The sequence below is a fragment of the Lolium rigidum genome, chromosome 4 (assembly GCF_022539505.1).
Source record: "Lolium rigidum isolate FL_2022 chromosome 4, APGP_CSIRO_Lrig_0.1, whole genome shotgun sequence".
Classification (NCBI taxonomy): Eukaryota; Viridiplantae; Streptophyta; class Magnoliopsida; order Poales; family Poaceae; genus Lolium; species Lolium rigidum.
Window position 1 is genome coordinate 20,020,808 of NC_061511.1, and position 18,903 is coordinate 20,039,710.

Here is an 18,903-nt window from a genome sequence, read left to right on the forward strand (position 1 = left end):
CTCGTGGAGGCGCGGGCGGCGATGGCGGCCCCACCAGCGGACACCGTCATCGACAACATCGCGGACGACGACCCCCCTCCCCCCGTTCCCAACCGCTTCGAGTGCACCGGCGACCAGTTCGTTCTGGTCGCGTCCTTCGAGACCCTTGCTGGGGACGCCATGCGCCGTCAGGCTTGGTTGGCGGAAGCCCACATCTATGCGATCGCCATGGCTCGGGGGTACATGTGCTCCGACCTGGACTCGCTCCAGCGGAGGGCCCTTCTCCCGCGCGGGTCGAGAACCGGGAGCTGGCGGGCGCCATCGCCGCGAGGGACGAAGCGGTGGCGGAGGCAGCTAGGGACAGGGCCCGCTTCCACCCAGCTGGCGGGGTTGCAGGTGGCGGCCCAGACGGAGGCCATCTCTATGGCCAAGACAGTCCTGTGGGACTCCTCTCTGGCCGAGGCCCTCGAACGCCGCAGGCGCCAGGACGAGATGTCCGTTCGCCGCCGTGCGCACCGCGCGGAGTGCATGAAGCGCTCCCGCTTCAACGACGGCGCCGGCCCTTCCGGCAGCCAATAGTAGGCCGCGCGACTGCGAGTAACCGAGACCGGTGTAGGCTGCGCGACGGCGAGTATGTACGGCCGTTGTAGTTTTAGGTTAACTCGACTAACCATCTCTGTAAAGATGATCCTTTTGGCCAATCAATAGTAATGAAAGAAATATTTTGCTTAACTAGTTGCTACCGACCGGGTCCGGATGCACCCAACACGGACACTTTGCGCGACCGCGGAGCGTCCGCGGAGACGCAAACCTGGCGCATATTTGGGCCAGGTTAGCGTGGCCGCGAACGGCCCGGTCACTTTGCGTCGGCCCACTTGGAGCAGGACCCAGACGCATTTTCGGTCACAGCGGACGCAAACAGTCGCTCAGCGTCCGTTTGCGTCGCCCCGTTGGAGATGCCCTTATGACCAATTCTAACCAACGCAAGCACTAATTGCTGCTTGGAAAATTACCGTTTGTCATAGTTGTTATATTTAATTTTTTATCAAACTGCATTTACATTTGAGATGAAATTATTTTGAAATGAGTTAAAGCTATCGGTGGGTGTCGATAAGCTTCTTTAAGCCAAAATTCGAAAACCCTGCAACAGAATGACACGTGACTAGATGATTATGGCTTTTTCTTGCCTTCGACATTACTATAAATGGGAGTTTCATGGTTCTTCGCACCGAAAAATAATCGCATCCTCCTAGCTACCTGAACATGATCAATCTAATTTTGACATATGAGTAGTAGGATGTAAAATGATAACCAGGTGTTCTGTTTTTATATAAACGCCTTCGTTAATTGCACTTGACCGGCCGCACAACCTTGCACCGGGATATCACAATAATGTTTTGTGCCGAGATATACCTTTAGAAAACAATAATAAATGTGGACTTTGAGGAGACAAAAATAGTCAACATATACATCGTTTTGAAGTTTTGCTTGTGAAATGTATTAAGTTCATTAATTAAGTGCATCGTTTCGCAGTAGTGATTCGTGAATTACTACCGTTGAAATGCAAACGGTCGTGAATTAACTTTAGTCTCGAAATAACTGAATATGGTCAATTTTTACATTAGTGGTGTTTGATATCGTAGTATGTTATAATCGAGATGTGCAATAAACGAAGAACGAAAAGTAAAACACTGCAGGGGACACGAGATTTTAACGTGGAAAACCCTTGCAACACACAAGGGAAGGGCACGACAAATGGGTTAACTTGGGTTAACTTCTGACTACGCTACGCTTCGGCCCAAGCCTCCGGCGACGGGCCTCGCTCCGCTCGTCAGAAGTTAGCCTCCCTTTAGTACATGAATTTGGATCACAATATAACATAGTAAAATGTCTCTTACTGTAAATTTGCTCTCCATGAAGATTTTAGAATAGAGAAACAACGTCCCTAGAGGAAATGAGAGGCACCTCCAAGAATTTGTGATCCCATGCCGCTGTACTATCCATATACCTGACCCATGGAAGGTTACAGAATCTAGCATGAGCGGGAGCTTTCCAAAAATTATTTGGAATGGCGGGAGCGGGATCTTTGGGCGAAACTTTTGGAGTTAAACAAAGGCGCGAGACAAAAATCCTATGCCGAAAATATTCGGATTGGCGCGCGAGCCCAAGTTTTCGGTCAAAACTTTGGGAGACAAAACTTCGCCTTTCCTTTCGCATCCAACATCGCCTCCTCTGTCCTCTCCTTTCCTTTCTCCCTCCGTCCCCGTCCGTCCGTCCCCACGCCGGCGCCGCTTCCTCCCCGACGACCTCGCCGGCCACGCCGCCCTTCTCATCTACCACACCACCTTCCCTGCTCCCCCAGACCCGCGCCGCCCCGTGCCTCCGCGAAACCCAAGCGGAGCGGCTGCTGGTCCGGCGTCCAAGACCACCGCCCGACGCTGGCCCTCGCCGGCCGCCGCCGCCGTCCAGGGGCAATGAGAGGCCCTCGACCGGCTGGAGATGCACCAGTCTCGGCCGGCCATGTCGACAAAGCAACACCACCAGCACATCGGCAGAGGATGAAGACGGCTGGATCTCCTTCACGGCGTCCGCGTCGAGCTTGCTGGCCACGGTAAGCTCTCGGCCCCCTCTCCTCTGCGCCACCAATACCTTGATTTCGTCCTGCTCAAGCCCGCTACCATGCAGAAAATGAAGAGAAGGTCAAGGCCGACCTCCCCCAACTCCTGTCCCTGCACATCCAAGGACAGGCCGCGCTGCTGCAGGAGGAGCTGCTGCAGCTGGGCGTCTGGACAGCGACGAGGGCGCGCAAGGTGACGCCGTCCTGGACATGGCCGACCTGGAGGAGGAGCTGTCCCAGATCGATCCATACACCACGATGCCCGCCCACACACCTAAAGGTCATCATCTTCGAGTTCCTCGGTAAGTTACTCCTCCTTTTCCTCCTATGCTAGTTCTTCCAATTGCTGCACTGCTAATTCCATTTCCAAATTTCTGTTCTGATGTGTACTGCTCATTACATGGTGTGTAGAGGACTGAAGAGGAGCTGGCTTGCTGGAAGGAGGATGTGCCCCAGTTCGATCTGAATTCAGAAACAATTCATCACCAACCAGCCCTAGGCAGAGGCAAACCATTCGCCCCCTTGTGTCGTCCGTTTCGGCTCCGTCCGTGCCGTTGTAGTGGATGCCGGCCAATGGCACCTTTGGAGAAGGCTCTGGTTCGAAATCTGCCTTGTGCCACTTGATTTGTCCCTGCTTTGCTCTGTATGATGTGTAGCTAGATAGATCTGTATTTGTGCTATGTGACGATGAGCTAATTGAAATTTACCACATTTGGCCAGTCTTGTCTCGCTGGAATGATGAGTACTGTTTGGTAGTTGCTAAGCAAACCAAAGTTTGTTTAGTGCAAAAATGGCTTCGATTTTCTGCAGTCTGCACTTGCCATTGGCCGAGAATGTCAATGTCATGTACCAGTAGCAGTTCAGTCCATCTATGCACATAACGGTCTTGCTTTCTCCTGCACACTCATATGCCTTGTGCAAAAAATGTGAACCACTAGATATGTCTTTAGAAAATTGATCGAGTGTTAGCTGAAGAATTCTGCACAGCTTGGGAATAATTATCTATCAGCTTTCATACTTTTCAGGTTTAGACTGTAATCAAGGGGAGTCTTGCTCTGAAGTTGGTAACCTCACAAGATTAGAGGGTCTTTAAAAAATCTGTTGTGCCATAAATAGTTTGAGGCTATACTTCACTTGACACATGCAAACTGGAACATTAGAATTCAGCTTCAGCTTTTAGCAAGAGTGCAGTACTAAATTCGACTTTCTAGTCCATAGTTTGAATGTCAAGTGTTGTCACCTCGTGTCGGCTCCCTCAGTGGCGTTGTAGTGTCTGCGGGCCAGTAGCACCTTCGGAGAATGCTTTTGGTTCTAAATCAGCAGCTTTGTGTATGATTTATGGTATGGCTTTATCACTTGATTTGTCCCTGTTTTGCACTGTTCTGTTGTAGGCTATGTATGGTGTGTAGCTAGATAGGTATGTATCTGTGCTACGTGATGATGAGCTATTTTAAATTTATCACACTTGGTCAGTCTTGTCTTGATGGAATGATGATTATTATTTGGTAGTTGCTAAGCAAACCAAGGTTTGTTTAGTGCAAAAATGGCTTTGCTTTTCTGCAGTCTGCACTTGCTATTGGCCCAGAATGCCAATGACATGCAACGGTAGCTTCAGTCCATCTATGCATACATTGGTCTTGCTTTCTCCTGGACACTCATCGTCACCAATGTTAGACCTGCCCTTGTGCACCTGATATGTCTGTACCTACTATGTGCAGATGCAACATTATAGCTTGCTCCAAAAAATATCATTTTTTTTTAATTGCGAGTGGTGTGATGTGTATATTATTGTATGCGAACAACTTCGGATTCTAAGTCCTTTGCACTTAATCGTGCTCTTTGCACCTTTTATTATATTAATCCTGCACTTCTTTTTTGGTGTTAGTGAGATGTCCATTGCACTGCACCTAACTAGCTAACTTCGGATTCTGAGTATCTCAACAACAGTTCAACAACAGTAGCCGTACTTCCCCCTTCCCAGCCCTTCAACATACACTTTTTCTCCAATTTGCGGAACATATGAACTCTTGTTTTCATTATCACCGAAAGTACACTCACTTGGCTTCTGCTATCCTCATTGATGTGTTGTATTGTTCAAGTTTTGAATTCTGAAGTTGAACTTACATGCGACTGATTTCTGACTCGATTTGGCAGGAAAGCTTTTGTGGCCAGTTGCACCATATGTCTGATGAGTTCTGCAGCGGCGCATGCGGCATCCTTGCTATTTACTTTGGCTTGAGAAGCAAAATAGCCGTCAGTTTTGTTTCATGAATTTTTGTCTGGATGTGCAAGTAAAGCAGGTCATGGTAACACTTTTCAGTTGTTGAAGAGGACATCCAGGTTAGCAGAGAAGCTGGCAGACCTGTAGCAGCAGAAGCCTGGTGCACCATTTTCACCTGTTGGAAGCTGGAAGAAGAAACATCAGTGTCTGACCCAGAACTGAAACTTATTCGATTCAGTGCGTGTGTTTCTTATGCTAGCTGAGTTTGAGTCTTAAAATGCTTAGACATGCTAGCATGTGCAAATTTGTTTGTGTGGGTGTCCCAGAAACAAGGTTGCTCATGCCAATTTGATGATTTTGCTGATTAGTTGGATTGACTATGTCTTGTATTTTCATAGCGGAGAAAACTCTCAGATTTTGGGGGAGAAACATGAATTGGCATAGTGATCTAAGCTTGCTTTATTTTTTGATCATCTTTTGATGGTCGTGGTCATGCCAAGTTTTTTACATGTTGAATGAAAATTGTAAACGCCTCTGATATCATTAATGATATGGTGAAAATCCCTACTTTTCTAGCTATCCAGATTTCCACGTGGGCTAGCCTTTGGTTCAGAGAATAACTCGTGATGTTTTGCTACAAGCATGGGTAGCGGTAATCCCTTTTTATTAGCTATCTAGTTTGGAACATGAGCCAGTAATTGGTTCAGATTTCAGAGCAGTGACTTTTTTACGACAATAATGGATCATCTTGTTCGAGGCGTGTACATGGGTAGTATTCACCTATTCGAACTGCTCTACAAGTTCGTTTTTTGGTGGAGCTGGAGACCGGAGTCGACAAAGGAAATACCAGGTCGTCACCACCGGCAGCCTCCCCCGCCAGCGGCGGCGTGCCTCCACCGCAGGCTAGACGCAGTCGAACGCCGTTGTACTTTGCAAGACATGAGATAGATGAGAGAGCCAATGTTTCAGAAAAAAGGCTAACAAGGAGAAAGTCCAGGAAGAAACGCAAGGAAAAGAAATCTCATCACACTTGTGAGAGACATGTGCAGGCATGAGACTTTCATCTCTCCGAAAACGTAATGGCACCACTAGACTTGCCCGAGAGAGAGAGAGGAGAGGCTCACCCCCACACCCACACCAAAGACATATCTAGTGCCGTCGCAGCCCCGTCCGCCCTTGTGTTCCGACCTGCTTGAGAGAAAGGAGACTTGCCTGAGGGAGAGAGTCCCCTCCACCCCACCCCACCCCATCCCTGATCTCGCCGGTCCACTCCGGGGACGGGACAGCGAGATCGCCGTCTGCGTCGCCTACGGACGCCTCACCAACGGTCATCTCTACCACCTCTCAGATTTCATCCTAATGGTTACGATTTAAACACTCATACATGTATACATATATCTGCTTTACTTAATCCAGTTGGTAAGATAGGCATTATCTCCGTTCGTAAGGATATATATACATATCTAGATAAATTTACATTATATTTTTCATCGAATAGGTGAAGTACTATAGCAGAGGGATAACCCCCTCCCGCGACGCCCCTAGGGCTCCGCCGGGGGCCGACCTCTCTCCTACCGCCGCCCCTCCCTTCGTTTCTCTCCCTCCGCTGGTGCCGTTGGCGCTAGCCACGGTGGCGACCGGCCCCGGCGCCAAAGTGCCAGGGGCTATTGGAGGCGGCGACCTGTGGTGGCGGCTGGGGCGGCAACCTCCGGCTTCGGCGTGCTCCGCGTCTAGGGCGACGTCCCTGGATGTGCGGCGGCGGCTCCTCCTCCACGGCCTCCAGCGAGATGGTGGTGGCGACGGCTATTGGAGCTTGGGCCCGCCAAGATCCATCGTCGGCTTCTGCTGGCGACGCGAGGAAGGGGGCGCCGATGTGTGGGGAGAGGATGGTGAGGTTGCGGCTTCCACCGTCCACCGATTTCTCCTTCGTCATCGTTGGTCAGCGGATGGCGGCGTGGGGGCCTGTTCGTCTGCTTCGGGCTTGAAGGTGGTGGTCCTAGGGTTCTTCTTCTGCGAAGATGATGACCTACCGGATGGTGATCCTTTTCTTCTAGCCGGAGTGTTGAGTTCCGGAAGGCTCCGCCGGCGAATGATACAGCGCATCTTTTGCATGTAGTTTGCTGGATCGGATGGTATTCGGTCGCGCGCACCCATGCTTTTATTCCTGACCGTTTGGTTTTGGAGGGAGCGGCGCGAAGCTCTTTTTCTGTGTTGACATCAAGTGACTATGGATCCAAGATGAAAGTCAGAAGAAGAGAATATCATGAAGGCCGGATGGGAGGACGATCTTGTGGAGGTTCAAATCCCCGCGCTGTTGAGGGACTTGCTCGGTGTTCCAGGTTTCACAGCAGCGCTATGAAAGTGGGGGCGACAACACAAGTGAAGTTCAGAGTCCTACCTTTCAGGGTGAAAACCCAAGATCTGGCCTAAACTGGTTGTGTCTGGCAATAACCTTGTTGGAGGCATTGTTTTGAGAGCGGGACTATCTTCAGGGTGAAAACCTAAGATCTTTGATCGGACGATGACGGTGTTAGAGCATTGCTCCCTTCTTGGAGGCGTCGCTTTTGGAGAGTCTGTATTTCTGGTATTGTCTTGGTGGTGGATGTATTGTTGTTGTTAGGCCCGAGATACTGTAGCGGGACTTTTGTTTCTTAGTTTTCTTTTATATTTTTTGGTTATATGCATTCGTAGTGTCATTAGGGTGGTGCGTTGTTGCAAAGGCTAGGTGTAATTGGTATCTTTTGATATTAATATATTCCTTTTATCTAAAAACTAACAAGCCCGTGCGTTGCACTGGGTGACAATCATCTGCCATGTGGATATAACAACGTCTTGAGTGCTTCCACCATGACATCGAGCTCGTAACCACCTACATCTTCTGTCGGCTGATTAAGTGCGTGTAGCACTTACTACGTGACCTCCACATGTAGTCGTTGGAGACCCTCGCTACAACCTTTCGACGAAGATGACAACGAAGTCCACGACGAATAACTTTTCCTTTATTTTGTCTTCTTCGAAATATTTGGAATGTTCGCGTGGTATAAAATCTGAATATCATTACTCCTCGGAGTATATTAGTTGGAATTGATTCTTTATTTGTTTGCAACAAAAATCAAGTAGCTTCCCTAAAATTCGTACATTACATATTGACATAAATTTAAAACAAAAGAATAATAGCAAATTAACCATGATCTAGAATTGATAAAAGTTAGTAATATAATTTTGTAATCACACAATCAACCTCAGCTAGCTATCTTCGGTCAAATTTCTTTCCATAACACATTTAGCAGGTAGTAGCAAGCCTACTTGCTCGCGAATCCGCGATGGGCGCATCAAAGGTCAGCTGCGTGACGCACTCCTTTAGCTCTGGCCAGCAGCCCCACATCGATCCAGGCAAGTGCACACACACGGTCAGTTTTTCCCTAACCTTTCTCCACGGCTTCGTTCCTTGGCGAGAGCATACCTTCAGCTTTCCAGATTACCTTTCTCGAACAAAAAAAATCCTGAATTTCCGTCTCATCTGATCCAATCCGTCCCTAGCGTAGCCACCCCACCCTCAGGCTGAAACCGTGCTACGGAGTATATAACTTCACGTGCAGCAGCTCAAGATGCCTCCTCCGCACTGGGCACGGCTGTCCCCGGTCTCGACAGCCAAGGGCACGAGCGCCGCAGAGGAAAAAGACCGGCGCCTACCTTCAGAATCTTCAAGAACGGCTGCTGTTTGGCAGGGCGCAGTTGCTCCGAGCGTTGGTGTTGGGCCTCAACAACGGGCTGATGTCCGTGGCTCGCCGGCCTCCTCGCCGGCGGTGGCAGTATCATGGTGCTGGGCCTCAAGGACGCCCTGGTTTGTGTGGCTCATCGGCGTCATTACCGGCGGCTGAATCATGGCCATCGGCAACTTCCGGCCGCTCCTAGCGCAGTTTTTTTTTCTGTGCGTTGGTGATGGGCCTCAACGACGGGCCATCGTCCGTTGCTCATCGGCCTCGTCGCTGGCTGCTGCGGCCATTGGCGAGTTCCTGTCCGGACGATCCCTGCGCTGTTTTCTCTCTGTCGAAGACAACGATCATGGCGACCACCTCTTATTCTCATCTCTTTGGTTGGTGAATTTCTTCTTCTTTTCCGTGGACGGAATTTTCTGTCGGCAGAGTTCGACCTGTCTGTCTCTTCGTCTCTCGCATCCTGGAGTCGAAACAAAATCACGTCTCTCTTGTCTCTAACACCCTAGGCCACCCTGCGCGTATCTTTGTAGTGCGTGATGGCGGCCCGATGGAGTCCTTGAACCATGCGATACGAAAGGAGTATTAGAGCAGGACACGGTTGGCAGCGATGGACCAAACTTTTTGTTTACTTTGCGGTGGCAATACACGTAATTACAACGAAAAACAGGGGCAAAAACAGACGGACCAACAAGAAGCCTTATTTTCTTTATTATTAGGTATAGATATAGAAAAACTATAGCAGAGGGATAAAGAAGGAATTACTTATCCGAGGCATTTGTCCACGTCCCCGCATACCTAGTTCTAGCTTTGACAGCAACCTAAAATACGGCCGTCGGCCGGCGATAAGGTGTTATTCTACCGCACGACGATACATTCGCACCGACGCGATGAGATGACGGCCAAAATGGTCAGGTAAGCGCGACACACGTGCACAGGGAGTATAGCAACTTTGGCTTACGCGCCGCCGCGGCTGCGAATACGTTACTTAACTCCCCACTTGTCAAAACTTGGTACTAGCTTGCAGCTTAAGTTAATCCAAAACAGCCCACCCGTAGACGGACAACCACACGCAGCAGCAAGCCCTCAACTCGGTCGTGTCGACATGGAGTATATAAGTGATGCCGCTCCATTTCTCAAATCGCCTCATCATATCCATCTCGACACGCCTCCGATCAGATTCGCCACCAGCGAGCCCCGGCGCTAGCTCAGGTCGATCGATGGTGGGGGCACGGGAGGACGTCGCCGGCGAGCGGGTGGCGCTGCTGGGCGCGTACAAGCTGGGCCGGACGCTCGGGGAAGGCAGCTTCGGCAAGGTGAAGCACGCGCGCCGCCGCGCCACCGGGGAGCACTTCGCCGTCAAGATCATGGAGCGAAGCAAGGTGCTGTCGCTCCGCGGTGCCGACGACCAGGTGCGGAGGGAGATCGCCACCCTCACCATGCTCAACCACCCCAACGTTGTCCGCCTACACGAGGTAACTTGATCCATCCTCCAGTCCCTTTGTAGTTTGGCTTGCGTGACTCCTTCCATTTCTCCTTCATCAGTGGACTCGTCAAATGCTTAGAAAGATTGGGTGACAAAACATTGGGAAAATGCTTAGAATATATCTCCTTGATTGCTAAAGGAATCATGCTTAAAAGTTAAAACTATCAAGCGGAGATGGAAATCGCAAGCATCGTCATAATGTTTATCCGTTATTGGATATTACTAGGAAATAAACCCGTGCGTTGCACCGGGAAGAAAAAAACGTATCATAGAGGCTCTTAGATGGCGAAAAATTAAGTCTCCATTGGGCATAGTTGAGGTGACAGTTTAGATGATGATGTACTTGGCGATAAAATGCGAATTTATCTTGCATTAACTTTATATTTTATAACTTTCTAAAATCATATTCATGTATAATCTCTTGAATACCGCCATTGTTTGACCCAGACTTATCAAATCATGCGCTTCAAAATCCACCGATGCATACAAAAATTTAAAAACTGTTACCCTGGTCAGTAGCACGCAAAAAATAACATCAGAACATACATGCATAAACTGCTAGAATTATTGCCTCAGGCTTCACTCCAGTTTAGATGTTTCTAGGGATTAATATGTAGTGAAAATCCAACGGTGACATAGTTTTGCAAAAGGCAGCAGCTAAGAACAGTTATCCTGATTTACTTCCGGTAGACCAATGAATTCTAAAGTAATCGAAGACTTCCATACAAAAAAGGAAAGGATATAGGAAAAGCCGGAAAACATCTTTTCATCATGTAGCAATATCGAAACATGCAACAAAGAGGTTAATAAATCACCAAAAATGTTCAATAGATCAGTATAGTTTACTATAATAAAAAGTAAGTGGGAGTTCACGCTTGAATCTCACACAATATCAGTAAAATAAGCATTGTACTCGGTACATAATCTCAGGAGAATAAATTATGAGCTTCGAGTATGCGCTGCAAATGCAGATTAATCAGTAAGTACAAACCAATCGAGAGTCTTCAGCAAGTATATATAGTGCGGACCAATGAAGCAATAACGACGCTTTCCAATTTGCAGCTTCACTACAAAGTTTTTGCGTGTTGGACGGAGCATGTTGGAAGACCAAGCCAATATACCACGGTGGAGTGGACGATAAGTGCCGGATGATCCAGCCACCTCAGGTTCCATTATGCCCGATGGTGGGGGAGTTGGGTCAAGGAACAATCGCATCGAGTAGTAGGCCATGGATTGGCCTGCTCGGCTTGCAATGTGTGCCACTACCAATAGCGGATCGCTCCAAACCCCACGGAGCTCTCTTGTCGGTGTCGCCTATATCCGACTCGGGCGTTGCGGTTCATGTTCCTCCATCTCGGGCTTGCCTCCGTGAGCCGTCGGGCAGCCACGCACAGCACGCCGAGCATCCGGTTCCGCCCGGCGGAACGTGTCCCGCACGGTGGCCGGGGAGGCGACGGTGGAGGCCATCGTCATCACCCGACGGTGTTGTCGCTTCATATAAACCATATCGATCTTGGGCAGCCGCAGCCGTCTCGACTCTCGAGTCGGAGTCGGCGGTGTCGAATCTAACCGAGGCCATGGGTAAAGCGGTGTGCTCCTTCTATTCTCTCGCGGTATTCGTACGGGCGGCGGCGTTGTTACACTCCATCTTCCCCATCATCGGTGCCGGCTCTCCAGGCAACGATCAACCACGACGTCCACCGTGAGGGGTTGTCGGCATCCATGCGGCGCTCCAAGCAACGATTGACCATGGTCCATGGCGTCCACCGTGAGCGGTCGACAGCATCCATGGCGCTTGACTGCTCGATCATAACGCACGTCCGACCTCCGGCGGCCGTGGTCCTTCGCGCAATCCGCAACCTCGCCTCAACTCCGCACGAGTGTAGTCGATTTGCTAACCAAATCGTATAGCACAGTGTAGTCGGTTTGCATATACATCACAACCACTTGTACTCCCGGGATACCGCCGAGCAAGACGGACGAAAACACATAAGAAAGATGGACGGCGAACTCGGCGGCTTCCGTCGAGGAGATCGAGAGGGACCGATCCGTAGGAACAAGGACCCGAGGACCATTGCCGCCTATTTATTTTCCGTGAGATGGGGAGGAGGCCATGGACATCGACTCCGAGAAGGAATCATCCTCGGAGGCGCGTATGACTCGCGATCCGAGGTTGCCTAGGCTGACTCCGCTGCAAGGTTCCGAGGGCTAGATTGATGTGTTTAGAAATTGGAAGGAGGCAAGAAAGTAAACAGATTGATTTTAAGGATAGGGATTCGTACCAAACTCGTTTGAGTTTATTTATTCCAGCTGTACTGCTTTTGATTCTAAACAACGGTGTGGGACGGACGAAAGCGCCTTTACAGATGGACCAAAGCGCACTTCGACGGACCAAACCAAGGAAACGTTAGCTCGCTTTATTAGTGTATAGGCCGGGGCGCGCCACGTGGAGTTGGTCCATTTGGCAGGTTGATTATTGCTGCGTATTGTCCGCTCCCTGGCACACAGGAAGATTCAGCTCTGCTCCCTGTTAACCATTTCTACTGTACTTGATTAAAAAAAATGAGACCAACCCAGGCACTAGCATCTGTTGGTTTATTTTTTATAAAAAAAACTCCATGAGTGCACGGCGGGAGTACCAGGACTCGAACGCTGGCCGACAGCCTACGCTCCCGCAGAGCTAACCAAGCCAGCCATCCATCCATTACTTCTCCCTCTCCTTTATTAATCGCTCCCCTTCCTTCAGCCAAACTACTACTAGTACGGGGAATAGTATGATTTTCACCTGCTGCTTGCTACTTCAACATTCCTTCCAAATTTCCACATGCCTATTTCCTCAACATTATTCAATCCTCTGCGCCAAACACCGAATTAAATTTGTGATTACAACAACACCACCTCAAAAATATCATCTACTCTCACAATTCCACTTCCCAACCTCACACCTTCAGCAGCGCAACACTAGCTGTTTTAATAACTATACCTCTACCTCGATGAGCTTTCGCAATTACTCAACATTAACAGTTACACAAGATCCAAGTCCTAGAAAATAGTAAGATTCCAGCAGCACAACTACAACACAAATAACCAGGTTCATAGCACACACAAGACACACCACCTACATCATTGAGGAACCAATTAAACCGCCAGCTGCACAACCGGCAACAGAGTTCACAGCATTTACCAAGGAGCGACATCGGACCACACCAGACAGCACAACACATGTCTTGTTGCCAACAAGAAACAATCTTGCTGAATATATTACATAGACCAAGTTCCCCAGGAGCACAGGCCCAAACATGTGGACATCAAGAACCAATCAGCTCCCCAAAGATTCCAAACAGCCGACATTATATATACACACACAAACCCTCTTTAAATACAAACACCTCAAACTCCGACCAGGTTTAACATCCAAAAACAGAGCCAAGGGAAGAAGCAATAGCTCACCTTTACCATGTGCACCAACAGGAGTCCGCTGCCTCTGCCTGCTAGCTTGCCCGACACAGAAAACAACTGCTAGCGTGACCCAGAACCTGCACAACACATCACAAACATCAGCGAATGAACCAAGCATGTTCGTCTTCATCAAGCATGATTCTCCTACTAAACAATTATATATGTACGCAATGCAAGCAAGCAAGCAAAAAATACTTGCACGCTAGCACATCCATGCCACCCAATATAAATCTACCAGTATTCTCTATTCTTATCCATGTTAATTACCAGCAGAATCAAACCATAGCAGAAACAACTATTTTTCAATCAAATCATCTTCTTCTAACACCAAACCAAACGGGAGCATGCCTAAATACTTGTTCTAAGCAAGCAATTAATAACAACTAGCGTAACACAGCTTATGTTTCGAAATATTCCAGATGCACTAATGGGGTCTCAGACCTTACATTGTTGTCTACCAACTGCACCCCCAGAGCTAGAACGGCTTCATCAAAGCAGCCCTAGGCAAGCCGCCACCGCCTCAAAAGCAAGTCAGTCAAGACCCTCCCCAAGCGGGTTGCAAAAATACAGAAAGTAGAAGAATATAGCAGAGCCTTCTTCTTCTACTTCTTCTTCACCTGAAACACAATAACACACGATCCTTTAAAAATGGTGCAAGAGCGGATGGAACAAACAGCAATTGAGCCCATTTCCAACAAAAGGCAGTAAACGAATTCTGTTCATCTGTAACAACAAGCGATTAATATTCAACACAACAAAGGAAACTACACAGAATGGCCTAGCCAAGACAATAAAAGCCAAACTTGAATTTCTTAATATTCATCCATGTTAATTACCATCAGAATCAAAACCATAGCAGAAACCACTAATTTTCAATCAAACCAAAAAGCATCATCTTCTCCCAACAAATAACCAACCAAGGGCATACCTAAATACTTGATCTAAGCAATTAATAACAACAAGGTGTAACGCAGCTTATGTTCTGAAATATTCCAGATGCGGTACCAGGGTTTCAAAGCTTACATTGTTGTCTACCAAATGCACCTCCAGAGCAAAAACAGCATCACCAAAGCAGCCCAAGGCAAGACAACGCGGCTGCCACCACAGAGCAAGTCACCCAAGACCCTCCACAAGCAGCCTCCACAAATACAGAAAGTACAAGAATATAGCAGAGTTCCGCGTCGTCATCTTCTTCTACACCTGAAACACAACAACACAGCATCTTTTAAAATGGTGCAGAGCAGATGGAACAAACAACAATCAGGCCCATTTCCAACAAAAGGCAGTGAACAAATTATGCCCACTTGCAAGCACAAGCGAGATTAATACTGACCAAAATGAAGGTAACTACACAGAATTGACTAGCCCAGCAAATAAAAGCCACACTTGAATTTCTTAGCAGAGCGCGTCAACATGTGGATCGTGAACAATCAATGATCAGTTAGCTATTTCACACGTCTATCATGGTAAATCTGATGCTAGTTATAATTCCGAAACAGCAAACATGCCTCCTTATTCCTTATTAAACTGCAACTGGAAAACCAAGTACTACATCCAAACTAACAGAGGCCTATTGCTGACAAACAAAGCAAAGCAAAAGTACTGGAATAACTTGTACCATCTAAACGAATTCAACTCATAAAGAATGCGAGCACTGGAACACAGAAGTGGCAATGCACACATCTCCCTAGCAAGCAGCAATTGATAATATGAGAAGCCTGGCACTGGGTGCTCACTATCATTGCTGACACAATAACTTGCATTCACTGTTAAGATTAACATGGTCAAATAAGTAACTACTGTTGTACCCAACAGTGTATCTGAATTTTGCAACAATAAACATGCGACTCTTCAGTCACTTGTCACCTGTACTATTTCACTACATTACCAATCCTTTTGTCACCATTCAAGGGAGGTATCTACCATGTTCGAATCAGTGCACCAATTCAACTACTGAGACGCACAAATATGAGATTACGTTGAGCAGAACTAGCTCTCCACTCGTACACATCCAACATGGAAGAAAGAATGTATTTTTGCAAATATGCAGAGAGGAGGAGGAGCGTAGGGAGCTCACCGGGAGCATCAGGCTGGGCAGATGGCCTGCTGCAGCTGTATGGAGTGGTGGCCGGCAGGTGCAGGTCGGGTAGGTGGTCGCGGAGGTCGCTAGCAGCAGCAACTCCGGGAAGGCGACCCCCATCTCGTCGCCCTCACATCCCCGCTACCATACAAGCGCCGCGGCGAGCTTCTCCCGGCGGCAGCGGCAACAGGGCATCACCAGCAGAGGGAAAGGAAGGGGAACGACGTGGAGGAGGTCCGGTAGGCGCTGAAGCCGTCCGGAGCGCAGGGGCGCGGTTGCCGGCGCGCGGTCGGCCCTGAGGTCGCCAGCGCCAGTGAAGGCCGGGCTTGCAAGCCGGCACATTTGCACCGCACGGTGATGCAGGTCGTCTATCCGAGTGCCCGCCACCCGCTTCCGGGCGCCGCCGTCGCCATGGACGCCCATGGCGCCGCCATCGGCCGGGATACCGTGCTAGGGTTGGATTTGGTGGTTCTCTTCGGTGGAATAGAGAAAGGGGAAGGAGGGGGTTCTGGGGCGGTGGTCGGCGGGCAAGGGAGTGGCCGGAGTTGGCCGGGATCTAGGCCGCCGACGGAGGTTGAGGAAAGGGGTGAGTGGAGGAGGAGACTGCGTTGGGTGGGGTTGGGTCTGGTGGCGTTGGTTTTGTATGCGACCAAAATTTGGACTCGCGCCTCTCTGACTCGAATTTTGGTTTCGCGGTGTGGCAAATTCAGCGGCCAGGTCATCGATCCGTGGCATCGGCTCCCCAACTACATCTCGTCCATTCATTCAGTTCCAATCCAACGGCTAATGAAGTTTGTGTTTCCTTACAGTCTAAAAAGCGCCGAAAATCCAAAAAAACATGGCACACCAAGATTTTGTGCCGAAAATCAGTTCATTTTGGTTATGTCTTGCTCCAAGAGTTTGTGTGCCTATGGACTTACCAATCACTTATGCATGTAGTAGCGTCTCATTATCATATGTGTTTGGTGTGTCACAAACTTGCACCCGTGTCATATGTATATGCACACACCATCACACTTTCACATAGGTATAACTTACAATATGTAAAAAGATCCACAAAAGGGTCCACGGAACAAAAACCCATCGAGGTGCGACAAGTCCCGGGATAACACGGGTAGGCGCGGAAATCTTAACATGGGAAATCGTAGCGTGCAGGTCGAGAGGACCTACGGAGTCGATATTCACGACGTTTGTCGGCATGATGACCGTGTCACCGACGGAAAGGCAATGTCGAGTCTTGCGTAAACCAAGGAACCACGACTCGAGTCGATGCTTGGAGAAACCCTCGAGCTGAAATGCTAGACTCTAATAGCTCCACTAGGGATCTAACAACACCGTCGCCGCTACCGCCACCGCTGGAATCTTCTACCCCTTCCTGCTCCTGCGGCAGAACGTCATCCATGCGGACGTACCTGCTCTTCCTCCCCAGGAACCCCAGCATGATGCCGCCACCATTTGCCACCGCGCCAGCGCCAGGAAGCCCCATACATGGGGTCCGCGCCAGGTAATCCGGCGACCGCGAGGGCGAGGGTGCTAGGGACCATGACTTGGAGGGGGAGGTGAGGGTGAGAGGGAAGGATGTCGGCTGCTCCTCGCGCGCTTGGGGCTGGCCTCGGCGTCCGCCAACAGCATCCCGACGTGCTTCGTTGTGGTTCCACTAGTAGTGCTCATCTCAGGCACCGCCATGCTGGGGGCACGTTCCTGCAGGGCGCAACAGATTAAAACTTGGATCAACACCCTCCACGAATCGAGCCGATGGACTCTGAGTAAAGTAGGTTACCTGGGTTCAAAGACGACGGATCAGGCGGAAGCAACAACCTGTAGGCGGAGGAAGAGGGAGGCGGGTAGCGAGGAGAGGAGAGGAAAAGGGCGCGGAGGAGGGTAAGATTGTGTGAGGTGATGGGAGGCCACATCGACAATGGGAGACTTTCGTTCGAGATAGTAGTGAAGGGTGGAAGGTTCCGTAGGTGAGAGATAAGAGAGACAGGAGAGCGGGGCACGTGACTAGTGACTAAGAGGGAGTACATGACATAGAAATGTTATTATGACGAATGATACACATGAAATAATAATCATCAACATTGGTGCATCACGGGTTTATCATTGTAAGGATAAAATCTTATGAAACAAAAAATATAAAAATAGATTTTATCTATTTCTTCATAAATTTAATAAGTACCATGCATAATTTCTAAAAATATATACCATTCATGTGACCCTCTATCCCTCTGTCGGGTAGACCCCTCAATGTCTACACCGCATAGTTTTCCTTAAAAGTGGTGATTTCATGTCACTTTATTTTTATGTTATAATTGGTCATAGGAACAAGACCGAACCAAAAGGAGGCCATGTTTTTACAAGAGTAGGGTCGGTGGTCTCGAATTGGTAGTTTTTCGCTATAAGTCTACAATGTTTTGCGGGATAGTCGGTTTTGTGAAGCGGGTGCCAAATCAAAGTTGTGTAATGACTTTTCCTATTTAAACCAGTTTTGCACACCCATATTATGACACATGACCAACGGGACCGATACAGACATGTCCTCACATGATTTCATGTGCCCCTCTGTTCGGTGGGCCTTGTGACATATGTCTAGTTTTCCATCAAAAAGTGGTGATTCCATGTGAATTTAATATTTTTATGTTATAATAGGTTATATGTGCATGAACAGCTGCAAAAGAGGACAAGTTCTTACAAGAGTTTGGTTGGTGGTGAACTGGGAATTTGCACTGCAAGTCTCCAATCTTCTGCGGGATAATCCGCTTTTGTGAAGTGAGCGCCTCTTCAAAGTTGTGTAGTGGTCGGATTTTCCTATTTAAACTACCCTTACATGCCCATATTAGGACACATGCTTGAGGGGGGGGGGGATTTTTTTTATCTTTACTCGTGATTGCATGTGTCCCCTATCTCGCAACCGCAACATCATCTACTCCCCATGTTTTCATCAAAATCCATCTTCTATGTTGTGACTATGGCGTGGGGGTGGGGACAACTCTCTCCTTGCTCTCTCTCTCTCTCGCTCTCTCTCTCTCTATATATATATATATCCCCCCCCCCCGCACACACACAAACTCCCACTTATCCACCAATCCATCTTTGTAATAACTTATCATCTTTTGCAATTTTTCATGTTCATACCCATATTAGGAAACATGCCCAAGGGGCACGATTTCGATCCTTTCTCACACGATTTCACTTCGCCACCAAACAAACCTCATATGACCATAATCGGACTATAAGTTCACAATCTTCATATGGTATTGTCCTCTTTGTGAAGCAAGTGTCACTTTGAAAGTAGTACATTTGAATTTCTTCTTCACACCACCCTAACATGCCCATATTATGGCC

At 48.6% G+C, this 18,903-nt stretch overlaps 1 long non-coding RNA gene across 1 annotated transcript; it reads left to right on the forward strand.

Moving 5' to 3' along the window:
* The first annotated feature begins 2,765 nt into the window (after positions 1–2,765).
* LOC124649788 lies at positions 2,766–5,006 on the forward strand. Its single transcript, XR_006986797.1, has 3 exons — positions 2,766–2,898; positions 3,008–3,193; positions 4,751–5,006. It is a non-coding gene; the product is annotated as an uncharacterized LOC124649788 (long non-coding RNA).
* The last annotated feature ends 13,897 nt before the right edge of the window (positions 5,007–18,903 follow it).